Source organism: Corvus brachyrhynchos, unplaced genomic scaffold (assembly GCF_000691975.1).
Source record: "Corvus brachyrhynchos isolate BGI_N302 unplaced genomic scaffold, ASM69197v1 scaffold80, whole genome shotgun sequence".
Lineage (NCBI taxonomy): Eukaryota > Metazoa > Chordata > Aves > Passeriformes > Corvidae > Corvus > Corvus brachyrhynchos.
Genome location: NW_008236769.1, coordinates 695,691 through 709,321, shown reverse-complemented (window position 1 = coordinate 709,321; position 13,631 = coordinate 695,691).

The following is a 13,631-nucleotide window of genomic DNA, read 5'->3' as shown; positions in this document are numbered from 1 at the left end:
GATAAATCATTAAGGGATAGTGGAACAATCAACACCATCCAATAAACTGAAATAATTGAAAACAAGACAAATTGCTGCTGGGATTAAAGAATGAAAAGAAGAATAAGAATGAGATCATAAAATGGCAAACTGTATCAAGGAGAGCAATAACTGGATGTCAGTTTTCACTTCAATACCATGATAAAATTGTGAAGTACTTTTAAATCTGAGCAGGAAAATAATAAATAAGGCAGGAAATTAGTAACACTTATGCAGATGTTAAATGGTAAAACCTCTGTTTTGTTCATTAGAGAAGCCATTAATGTAATAGTGCATTGTGTCCCAGACATCGTAGAGAATATGGAAAACCGGGGGATGTAAAAAACGGAACTATCCAAACACATGAATTCTAGGAAGCTTGTCTTATTCTGAGATATTTTATTTATTTGATTCATTAACAGTAATCTAATAATGTCTAATCACAGTCCATTCATATTATGGTGCTACATGAGTGCAGCAGATAAAAATCCACAGTTTAAGAACTATAGTTAGACAGATTTACCAAATAAAGTTGAACTTTTTAGCACAAGGAATTAGTTGCTGGAACAAATCTTGTATGACGGGCTTGGTCTTACTCAAAATGTTTAATTCAAAGTATATGTCTTTTTTAACAGATACCATTTGAAGTGTTTGAAGTTAAACCTTAAATCTCAGAAATACCATGGAAATTGCTGAATGAAATTTTTTGTCTCACAAAGTGTTCTGGCCTTCAAAATGATGAAAACTGCCAGCTAATTTTTGGATCCTTCCTGTACTGTTATTATTTATTACTTCTACTACTGCAGAAGATATCTGTCCTACCCAAAACCACGTATGCATGATGAAATAATAATAATTTTTAAAAATGATGTAGAACAGATAAGAAAGAAAAGAGAATTAATGTTTTTTTTATATTCCTGTAATTTATGTAATGTAGAGATCCTTCCAAGCAGTTCTAAATAATTTAGCTTACTTCTCTATCAACAATTACCAAATTAAAGACTAGAGATCTTTGATGTTGCTTCACTTACTGGTAGTGCAGACATAAACCCCCAGATTTATAGGAAAAAAAAATCATATTGAATTAACTGGAAGATATTTATCATAAAATACATGACCAAGGAAGGGAACATAGTGTTCTGGCTTTTTGCCTGATATTGTAATCACTGCATCACTGTCTAAAGCATAACCATGAGTGATATTTCAAATTAATTTTTTTGCTTGCCTGCCTCTAATCCTCAGGTAAGCATATTGCAGGTACAATCAAAAATACGCCAAAATGGAGATACTGACAACAACCAATATAATATTTTTGTTGTCACTTGCCAGATAAATTTTGGTCTAAGTGTAGATAGTCCAGTTATTGCTACACTTTCAAAAATCATGTAAACCCACCACAACCAACTGTATTAAATACAATTTCTGAATGAGCAAAATGCAGACAAATGATAGGGAGCAAAGCTAAAGTGCTTCTAATGTGAAATGTTACCTAGAGAAAACCAATGTTCTGTCAAAAAGAAAATGGTCTGAGCAACCCTAAGCAGAAAAAAGAGGAATGGGTTGTTAGGTTACAAAGGAAGAGGTACTCAGCTTTACTTCACAGGAGAGGAAAGGAGAGGAATGATGCCAGGTTGTGTTTTTTCCTGTTATTTAAAAATTACCTGGTTTAGCTGGAGTCTGAATACCTGAAAGATTTGCTTCCCAATGAAGAGCTTAAAATGTTGAATAGAGAAGTAAAACTTTCCAATTTCTAATTTAAATTATTTTTATGGATGTATAGAATATCTTAAGTTGGAAGGGACTCATTGGCATCACCAAGGAACTCTGATCCTTGCAGGACTACTTAAATCATATGACAAAGAATATAATCCAGACACTCCTAGAACTCTGACAGGCTTGACGACTTCCCTGGGAAGCCTGTTCCAGTGATTGACTACAGTCTCAATGAAGAATCTATTTGATTATTCTCTATCTTGCTAAAATTGTGTTCTGTGTTTAACCTGGTACATACGATTTTGACTTGCTAACAGAAGCCCACAAACTTGCATTGATGTGGCAGTGCAGGTTTCAGGACTTGTCTGGGTCACTCATACCCTGAGCTAATTTAATCATGGTTTTGTTTGTGTAACTGTGTTTTGGTAGTAAGCAGACTCACAAGGACGACCAATGTATTAGAAAGCTGCTGTTGGTGCACATGATTCTGCTTTTCTATCTCACCCCAAACACCGTCATAACAGAGATCTAGAGTTCTTTCCATGTTGCATGTTTCAACCTAATTTTACAAATATCTAGCATGTGAATCTCTTCTTGCCCTGCATAGTGACATTATACAATTGAAATTGTTCCTTCAGGGATTTTTGTACTACAACATTGACCTTGTGTGCACTTGTGCCTCTGTGTCAGGGCAGCTGTAGAAAAACCTCTAGCTTAACTGAAAGATATTTTAGTCATAAATTTGAACTAACGTATTGTGTAGTACTTCAATGTTTCTACAAAGTCATTCTCTTTCCAAATGGTTTGAACTTTATATTTAGTAACTAGATGATGATCTAGTCTAGTCCAAAGGGTACTGAATGTTGGAAACTTGCTACCACTTGCTTGTACCCTTGTCAAATTATGTCATTTGCACTCTACAATGAGATTTTCTAGCTTAGTACTTCCTTTCCAATAAAATTTTCAAAAAAGTTAAACAAGTTATTTGCATGTCCTAAGTCTTTGGAGAGCTTTTCTTTGGATCTCGATATTGACTGATCAAGTACAGAACTGATTTACATAAATTTGATAGTGTGTGTTCTGAGTCAATGTCCTCCAAGCTACATGCTGGCATCACTTCATCCACATAGTAGATTTGCACAACACTAGATGGTTGAGACAGGTGCTATAAATGTGTTCCATTTCCAAAAAAACATTTTTTATTTTTATATTTTCTATAAACATTTAAGAAGAATGCATGAATTTTCAATTTATTTCTTAATAACAGGTTAATGAGGACAAGGATAATGATGATTTTATTTACTACTAGGAAAGAAAATTACTCATATATTTTCAAGGGAGACATCTATTTCTCCAAGCAAATATTCCTCACCAAAAAAAAAAAAAAAAAAAAAAGCAAAAACTAAAACACAATAGGAAATTACACTTTCTGGGAGAAGTACAGATCCATGCCTCCTGGTTAAAGTGACTAGATTCTAGTTAAACTATTTCAAGTAAAAGCTAAAATACAGAAGCCTGTCTTATTTCACTAGTTGTTTAGATAATGATGTAACATCAACACTCTTACTGTAATTATCTTTAATAATGCCCTCATTATTATCTGAGGATACCTAGCAATGCGGCTGCTTATTTTGTTCTCATGGTACAAAGCATCCTGACACAAACAAGTCATCAACAGTTGATAAGTAGTGATGATATATACACACTTGGCCTGAGAAAAGAACAGAAACTAAATTAGACTAGGATGAAATACAAGTAGATCAGAACGGAAAAGAACAGAACAGGATTTCATTCACCTACATTTTAATAACCTCACACTAGGAAGAAAAATTACAGCAACTGTAGTCAGGTTAAAACAGACTCAAAACTACTTATACACATACTAAAGCCAACCCTGGAACTCTAAAAGTAAAGAACACTATAGGGAAATTACTTTCCCTAATTTTCTCTCATTTTGAAAAGTATAGCACTTAGAGAAAAACATAGCTAGAAGTGGAGCCTTCATGTTTTCATGCTGGACAAAGGATTGTGTTTTGTGAAAAGCTTAATATGAATTCTGTTTAAACAGTGAGCTCTCATTTTAATTAAAAGTATATTTCCTGAAAGAATTTGTTAATTTCTAAAATAAAACAATGCTTGAACTGTTTTAACATGTGCTCATTATATATTCTTCAGTGGAATATTTAAAATAACCACTTAGAAATACAAGCACAAGGATAATACTGTGGAATGTCAGTGGCAGAAATAAAGAAGAGCCTATCTCATGAAAGTTTCCAGAAGACCTTATATCAATGAATATATTTGAGAATAGAACTACAATTAGTCAATATCACCCTCATACTGAAACACCCAGGAGATTTCAGCATTCAGGGTTGTATGTGTGGTCTCAGCAGAGCCATATGGAGAAAGATGATCACCTTCCTGCTCTGTTATACTGCCATTTTGCTTTGCAAGCTGGTGTTTAAATTGCTGCCCACACACTACTCATTTGGGTGTCAGTACCAAATGTGTTTCTGCCAACTGTGTTTCAGTTTATTATTCCTTAGAGGTATCTGCTTACATTTTCTATAGTGAGTTCTCAGGACTCAACAAATTCATGTTACAAACATAACACAATGAAAACTGCAAATCATAAAAGAACAAAGGAAAAGTGGTTGAGATATATCTTTATTACAAAAATCTATCCTGAATAATTACAGGCACAGAAAATGTTCCTTTGATGGATTCATGGCAAATTTCATTATGTAGGACCCTATGTTTCTTTCAAATCATCTGAGACAGGCACCTGTGTATAGATTTATTGTTCTTCAAAAAATTTCTAGCTCATTTTCAAGGAATTCAATGAATATTAATTGTAATTTTTTTGTCATACTGCTTTTGGAACACAAATCACTGTCTCCCAATCTTCATCAAGATTTATGATTATTTGGCATTGTAATCTCTAATTGGGATTTATGAAAACTGCTGTTCTGAGAATTGCCAGTACATTACGCCAAAGCATACTCAAACCATACTGTTCATGCAATGACATACACAGCCAATTCAGGTAATGTCATTGACAATAAACTCTCATCTGTTTCAGTAATCTGTAAAAGAGCATCTGATGGTCTATGTAAATGTATGTTACATTCTCTTGTGTTTGCTATATTAATAGTAAAAATAAGTAATTTCACATGTTACAGCATATATCACCAGGAAAAATGGAAGGAAAAAATCTACTACTGTAATCAGCAAATGTTAGTTTTCATTTTTTCTTATTATTTTAAAAAATTATCCAAAGAACTATACCTTATTGAGCTATGATAACTATGAGAACTAATAACATTGATTTTATTAAATTACATCATGGGATAATAAAAAAAACCAGTGGCTATTTATTATTCAGAGGCCCTCAGTCTGAACACAATAATTTAATTTATCAGTTGATTACATAAAAAAAGAATGGCTCCATTAAGTACCATGAGGAATTCTGGACCAGATCTCAGTTGCTATATCATAGCTACAGTAACCCTAATGGAGCTACAGTGACACACATGGTTTAAAAATGCAGTTTATTACACATATGACTAAAATCTTGACCATGATAGTACATGAGGGTAAAATTCAATTCCTTTATGGTACTGAAGACGCAGGAAAAATAGGAGAGAGAGTAGGAGAAAAAAGCTAAAAGATCAGAGACTGTGATCCAACAGGAAGAAGGCAGAAAAGAGAAAAAGAGAAAAAGTAGAAATAAATAAAATTTAGAATATTGATCAGTTCCTATCTGGTTTAAGGTCAAACATTTACAGTCCAGGTATTTCCACCAGCTTTTTTTAGAGATAACGAAGGATAACCCCTTGATTTTGAAGATTGTAACTGAAATGAAGGCTTAGCATGATTTCTTCTGCAGGGTGCAGAAAAAGCTTATGCACATCTTGATCTGATTTTGTGTGGTTGCTTAGTCTTGGCTAACAGCCAAACTCCCACCCAGCTGCCCTCCTCCCACCTCCAGGAAAGAAGACAGTAATAGCGGAGAAAACAGGGAGAGCAGGAATCTCAGGGGTTGAGACAAAGATGGGGAGATGCAACTTAGCATTGCAGGAGAAGCAGACTTGGCTTTGGGAAAATTGACTATATTTATTGTCAGCTAAAATAATATTTAGTTATAGATTTGGTCAGTGGGAAACAAAAAGACAAACGTTAAATCTCTTCCTTTTCTCTCCCTTTTCCAGTCTCATCTTCAGTCCTTCACTCCAGTCTCCTGTCCTCCCCACCTTACTGTTGCTACTGGCCAGTTGGTGGTCTTTACAGCAAGGAATCAAGAGGTGCAGAAAGAGGGGATTATGGTCAGTATGTGGTAGTTTCTCTCTGCCATTCCTTCCTCCTCAAACCTTTCCTCTGTTCCAGTGAAAATCCTGTGGGATACATAATATGAAAAGTTGATTCCAACTAAGAGGAAGAAGACAACCACATAAGTAAATAGGGAAAATGAGAAAAAAATAAAGAGAGTTTCTAAATAAAACATAGTAAAAAAAACAAAACTCAAGAAGAATGTTTTATGAAATGGAGACAAAGAGAAAGGAAGGGAGCAGCGAAATGGAGACAAGCAAACAGAAATTCTAGTAAAACAATGTACCAATCATATGTGTAATTAATAACTGTAATACAGGCACATGGCAGAGTGGAAATCTGAGAAAAAAAATTGCAATAATTTAAAATCAGTGGTTGCTTTTGACTTTTTGAGAATAACCTCATTACAAACATGCTTAACATCCTTTTTTTCTTTTTAAAGATGAAGTCTGTGAAGCTCTTACTGCAGTCCTTAATAAGATAAACAGTTTTCCTAAGACATCTGGGGAAAACAAAATTAAAATCTTAAAGGTGATAATTAGACAAGCTCAGTGATTTGTCTGATGTAGCCCACTGCAAATATTAGAAATACCATAAAATTGTGCCAAAAAGGACAAATTAATAGAAAGCTTTAGTTTGCACTTCAGAACATTTAAATATCCTAGAAATGATGAAATATCAAATTACTGCACTAAAATTCTGAGGCTTTCTCATTAGGAGAAACATACAAAACATTATACAGGATATTGTAGGACACTGCATAAGCAAAACTGCACTGAAATTCAGGCAGTTTTTATATTTATAACTTCAAAAAGTACCTGTTGTTCTATGTCATGGTTTAATTCTGGCTGGCAATGAATTACCAAACAGCCTGTTGCTCACTGTGCCCACGTCCCTGCTCTCTTACTGTGGAGCAGAGTCAGGAAGATTCTACTACTGATTCACTTGGTAAAGACGGACTCTGATTTTAATTTTTAGGCTTCAGTTTTCCCATTTTAAACATAGTGTGACTTAAACTTCTACATAAATATGCTGCTCATCTAAAATTTTTTAGACAAGAATCAGTTTCTGCAAGGCCTTATCTTTTTATTATCTAAGCTAACCTTCCAGGAAGCCTAAACATGCATTTTTTGCAAATTATCTACAGAGGAAAAATTCTCTTTCATTTTTTCTCGTATTTTCATTTAATTTTTTCCTGTGTTTCTGACTCATTAGGACTGCCCGGTGAAAATGTCAACAGGTGCTCCTTGGAAGGACAGAACAAAGGAACAGGAGTTTCTTACTGCTGATGTAAATCAAATATATTTAAGCCAGCTGCATACAAAGTACATAGTCTTGCTGTTCATGTGCAGATCTTTCCAAGTCTGCATTAGAAAAGTTAGAAATTCTGAGGCTGTATCTCCCCATTCTTACTGAAAATTATCAACATTTCCTGCACTACAAAGTGAGATCAACATGTGTACAGGAATAAATAATTCTTTGAAGACAAAGTGTGAGTGAAATATACTTGAAGCTTTTTTTCTGGTTTGGAGCAAGCCTGCTCCACTATCAGGGCAGTAAAGCAATGAATTAAAAAAAAAAAAAAAGCCGACAGAAGTGCCAAAAGAAAAGCAATAGAGAACATCACCCACTAAGCAATTATAGAAAATGAGAGAACTTCTAAAAGCAGAATACCTATCTACTTATACTGTCATTTTGGAATGAACAAAACCAATCACCATTTCTTCATAGTGTAATGTCCTGTTTATTAGATCATGCAATCTCATTTCTTATTTTTGAATGCTTTTTCTGACCTGTGGTTTGTGTGTTTTATTGCTGCATTGTAGATTTAGGAGTACAATATTCGTTGTATTACCTGGAAAAAGTTTTAAGTGGCTATTTTGGGGCTCATTTTACCAGTTGTGTGAGGACAAATCAAAGGTTTTATGGAACAGACTCCAGCAGTGCAGGAATACCTTCCATATTCAGAGGTGCCCTGAAGCTGTGTTTAACTTTAAACATTTATCTAGGTCCCACAGAAATATGATGTGCTGAAGTGGAGTGTTTGATTCTGCCTTGTAAACAAAGGTGTCTGGTGCCATCTGAGATGACCTGAGAGATTTAAATGGGGCTGACATATCTGACAAAGAGCCTACAGGAGATATGTGCCACTCTGGACTCATAGATGGACATCAGGCAGGATATCCTAAAGCAATTCAAATGGATGTTGACTTCTTGTCAACAAGGAGTCAGCAAGGAGCAAATGAACTGAACCCATTGTGTCAATACCTTGTGCACTGAAATTACACTTATAGAGACATTAGGCTCTGAGCACTTTCATATATATAAAGGGTGTGAAATGTGGAAATGTATGCTTCTGGAAGAGAACCTATTTTTGTGAAATATACAGACTGACAGAATATGAAGATGTGAAGAGTAATTTAGAAAGTGAGGTTAATTCTGTACATCTGAAATGTTTCAGAGGCTGGAAGATTTGGGATTAAAGGAAATTAACCACCAGTAGACAGAGAAAAAGTAATCCCCAAAGGAGTTTTAAGGACTCAGCAAAAAGTGACACAGAGAGGATGCTAAAATGACTCTAAACTGCTGCTATTACCATCCTGATGGAATGAAAAAGAATAACAGTTTCCTTAGAAACAAATTTGGCTGTGAATTTATGAGTGCCAGTGCCTCATTGCTGTTCCTTTTCTTCAGCTGCTGTAGGGGTCATGGAGGAAAGACCTTTAGGCTTGCAGAACTATTGGATGCTGGAAATATTATGGTATTCTTCCTTAACTAGATCAGCAAAATGAAACACTAGTCAATGAGTAACAAGAGTGCTTTCGTTTTGTTTTGTTTTTCTTTTTCCCATGACATTGGCAACACCTTTTTTTTTAAAATAAACTCAAACTAGGCCAAAAAAAAAAAAAAAGAGGAGTTTGAGAAAGATTCTGGACAAAATATATTTGCCCTCTTACATAAGTCTTAATTTTGTAGTAAATGTGAAATAGGTTTTCTAGTTTATTTGTGAGTTCCTCTCAGAAACAGCAATGGTTCACGTTTTACATAGGAAATGGTAGTATGCAACTTTGCAGTATTTACTGATAATCATAAAAAATGAAACACAAAACCACTTGAAATTTGATGGTATTCTATGTCAGTGGAGTGCATACCATGTATTTTCCAAAGCAAAGTGTAAAATATGCAGTTTGTTACTTTTTTCATAGACCAAGTTTAAAGAAGTGAACTTCAAAACTGGGTATAATAGAAAAAGATATTTTGAATACTATCTGTCTCATAATATCACCAGAGAAATCAGAATTAATTCTCTAAGCTTCAAAATAACTTGTTAAACTTCTACCAGTTCAAACTAGTGAAGGATAAATGTGGAAAAAAACCATTCTGAGATAATGTACTTCAAATAATATATCCTTACAAAAGGATATATATACAAAGGGATTTTTAAAACTGAGAAATCAATGAATTTTTTTGCAATGACTGTAAAGTTATGTCCTTCAGAATTGCTTTGCACAGTTTCAAATTGTTTTGAGACATAGACTGTTTAGAAATACATCAGTTTCCAAAGAAACTCTTGGTTCTGAAATGAAAGCACTTGCAAAAGGCATACATAACTTTAAAAGGAATCAGTGAAACCCAAGGAACCTATAGATGCATTTTTTTATTGTGCATTAAAAATAATTGTGATATAAAATCAAAGTAAATTAAGTGCTTTTGTAATGTTTTTGATTCTTGAATTAAAAGAAAAAAAATCATATTTTACCTATTGCAATGCATTGTTTAGACATTTGTCATTCTAATTGCATCGTTCAAATGGGCACTGAGATTATTACAGTGAGACCACTCCTAGCCAGGAAAGAGATTCTTTGGAATGTTTCAGTAGAAAATAAATGTTTATGCTGGTCTGATCCCAATTTACATTTTCCTTTTATATTCTACAGTTGCAAACTTTTGACCTCGTAAAGGAAGAAATGTTTCTCCGTTTCTTTCTGCACAAACTGGTTTATTTGGCTATGGCAGATCAGAAACCACATTCCATCTTACAAATGCTAGGATTTCATTACTAGACAGAAATACATAATATGCTTTGGGATACTTGGAAAGGAAATTACTACTTAGCTATTAAATGTTATTAGATTGTTCCTGATTTTAATTGTATATATTTTAATTCCCCTAAATTTTCCAGAATGCATGAACATAAGCTAGATTTCCTCTAATTTTTTTGTATATGTTATTATTATTTCAAAAGCAGCTTTTGGAACATGTGCAAAATCTGTTTTTTGTCTCTGACTAGCCAATCTTTTGCATGGTTGATAATAGTTTGCAAACTTGCTACCCTGTGTTCAAAACTGCTATTTAGCTGAACCTAAAACATCTGCACAGGACTGAAAACAACTTCTGTTGCATACATGCAGACACACTGAGAAACTTCTTAAACAAGAAAAGAAGGTATAGGAGGAATTGTTCCATGCAAGAGCACCTTTCAAGGACAGAAGTGTGGTGGTGTGGGATAGGGAGGTGCTCACCTTACAGCCCTTCCCAAATGTTGGTGTCCTGAGGGCACAAATACGGCTGTCTGGCTCTCCCATTCCATCCCATTGGGAGATCCATCTCAGCCGCCAGCCTGGAGTTACCTGTCTCTGATGCAGGATGCAGTAGGATGCACCTTTCCAGATCCACCACAAACCTGCCCAGCCTGCCCCCAAGGGGGTTCCATGGTTCCTGACAGCCTGGAGCAGGGAGTAAGCCCAAGCAAGGAAGCACATTGTATTCTTCTGCCACTCCTGCTCTATCATCAGTGTCTTACATTGCATAAACTAAGCCTGTGTGTACATCCAACTTGTCTAAAATCAGAGACATGAAGCCTAGAAACCACAGATGCCTTCAAATATTGCTACCTTTAATGTATTTCCATAGAAATCAGGAGCAACAACTACTCCTGTATATAACCGTCACAATTCAATAATTATAATGTGAAATTTACCACATAATTAAAACAAAAAATCAAAGACCTGAAATAGAAGATTCTTAGAATTTGAAAAAATTTCTATAATGTAAATTCGCCTGCTTGTACACATGCAGAATGACACTTAAGACACACTTAGGGACCCTGCTACATTCAGTGGTTATGATTGCAGAAATTTTATACATTTATGTTGAAAGCAAAGAGAAAATGAGATAAAATTCTTATGATTAAAGTAAAAAAAACAAAACTAGGGAGATGAATATTTTTTTCCTGTTTTGTGATTCTCTTCTGGACAAAGATCTGTCTGACAATATTTGCAATGCTCTTTCTTTACCATAGGGAAGCAACTTGAAGCCTTATTTCCAGAATTTCTGTGTTCTTTCACTGCATTTTAAACTAATGAAACCTGTGCTTTGAATGTATCTTGATGTATTAAAACGCTTAGAGAGCTAAAGAAACAAGTTCATTCTCTTCCATGATTGACAAGCAAAGCTAACAATTTTTTTGCTTAATTTTGGTTTGCATCTCTACTTATAAACACAAGAAAGGGAAAACTAGTGCCACCTAATTTGAACGGTCTTTGTGGAAATGCAGTTGTACATCTAGGAGGTGTTTTGATGTTATAATAGTATTTTTTAAAAAGTTTTTTTAAAAACACTACAAATTAATGACTTTTATATGAGATGCAGTTTTGGATAATACATGGTAAATAAGGTCTAGTTAGAAAAAATCTTTAAAAAGCTGAGAGAGAGAGAAACAAAATCAGTATATGCAGTGGGAAAAACAATGATTACATTCAACTGACACAGGTGGGAAAACAAAACTGTGTTATGAATTTACCTGTTTTTCATCTGTTTACAGCTCAAATTCAACTTTAACATCCTTACAAAGTAGAATCACGTAATTTAAATTAGTATGTAAGTATGAAGAAAGTAAATAAAGCTTTTTAAAGGGTTTAATGGAATGAAATTAAAATTCAATTCCATTAAAATTATTATTTACTGAAATATTTTTCATAGTTTCTAAAGTCAGTCATGTGGCAATATTAAAAAGAAAAGTTGACTCTCCCTTGCAAGGTACCAATTTGAATTTCAAAATCTAGGATTACTTCATAATTGCTTGAAGTTAGAATATTTTCAGTTACCAGCAATCAGCTGTTTAAAAATAGTGTCCTTAAATCATAGATCTATATTTTTTCTGGGCCATTTTCCCCTTAAAAATTGACTTGACATTTAAAACATCAGCTTTTTCACAGTGTGCATCCCATCTGCAATTATGCTGCAGCCCACTCAGCTCTGTCCTTGCAATAACAATAAAACTATTAAAAAACCACCTGCAGATGAATAAAATGGACAGCTATCGAGCACACACACAAAAAAAGAGAAAAAGATAGAAATAAGAAAAAAAGTTATTTTAAATAACTGGACATTCTTACAGACACCCATTACACTGTATGGTTTGGAGTATTTGCACAAGAAAGGTATATTACATACTGAAGTCTCTTCTCTCCTTGGGTAATTATAGGCATCAACAGTAATCAACCTCTCTTTCATACAAGAATGCTAACATAGTGGAAGTAGTCATTTAATATTATCTCATATGTTTCATTTGCAACATGGAAGAGCAAATTAGTAACAGTGCCTGTGTCCTTTATCATAACTGGATAAAACCTTATGTTAGGGAATGAGGATAAAAGGTCTGGGTTACCTTGCTTGTAAATTTTATTTGGATAGTAGCCATTTCAAAGGCTCTAAAATGCACCATGGATCATGGTGTTTGATCAACCTGTTTACATACAAATTTTATACTAATTCAGTTTCTAGCATGACTCCTATTTTACAGTGGCATACAGAGGGAATGAGAGCAAGTAAACCTGCAATGTGTTCTGGGACCATGTGTCTACATAAGTTGTGGTACCTGGGCCAGCTAGTTTAAAGGTTTTTTTAATTCTTCTATTCTAAGGAGCCACCAGTTGTGTAACTGGCATGAAGACATAATCTCCGCTTCACCTGTTTGCTTCCGATTTGATTTATAAATCTCATCATGCAATTTATGAATTCATATAAAAACTGAAAAAAACTTAAAAAACCTGAAAATGTAGTTCCAAGGAAATTTATATACATACAAGTCTTTTCATGAGCAATGCAAACTGTGAACTTTTGTTTAATTGATTTTGTGTTTCTAAATGCATTCACTTACACTGAAGAAGCTTTAATATTTTCAATTGTTGTGGAGATTATAACATCTCTCTCTTTTGCATATGTTCATTTATTTATTATTATAATAATAACAGCAACAGCAACAACTAGAATAATAACCAAAAGAATAACAACAAGAATAACAAGAATAATAGTACAGTACAATCATGCTGAAGCCTTTACCTCAAGGGAGATATTTTGTGCATCTCTCATCCAGTCACCAAATGACAATTTTCATAATATCTGTAGAAATTTAGGCTGAAATGTGTTTGGAATTCACCTACATATACAAAACCTGACAGGTAGAACCTGAGAGAGAAGAAGTGGTATGTAGGAAATGAAAAATTAGTCTAAACTGAAAAGAAACTATACATCAATTTTGTTTTCTGCTCAAAAGTTTGAAAATCACA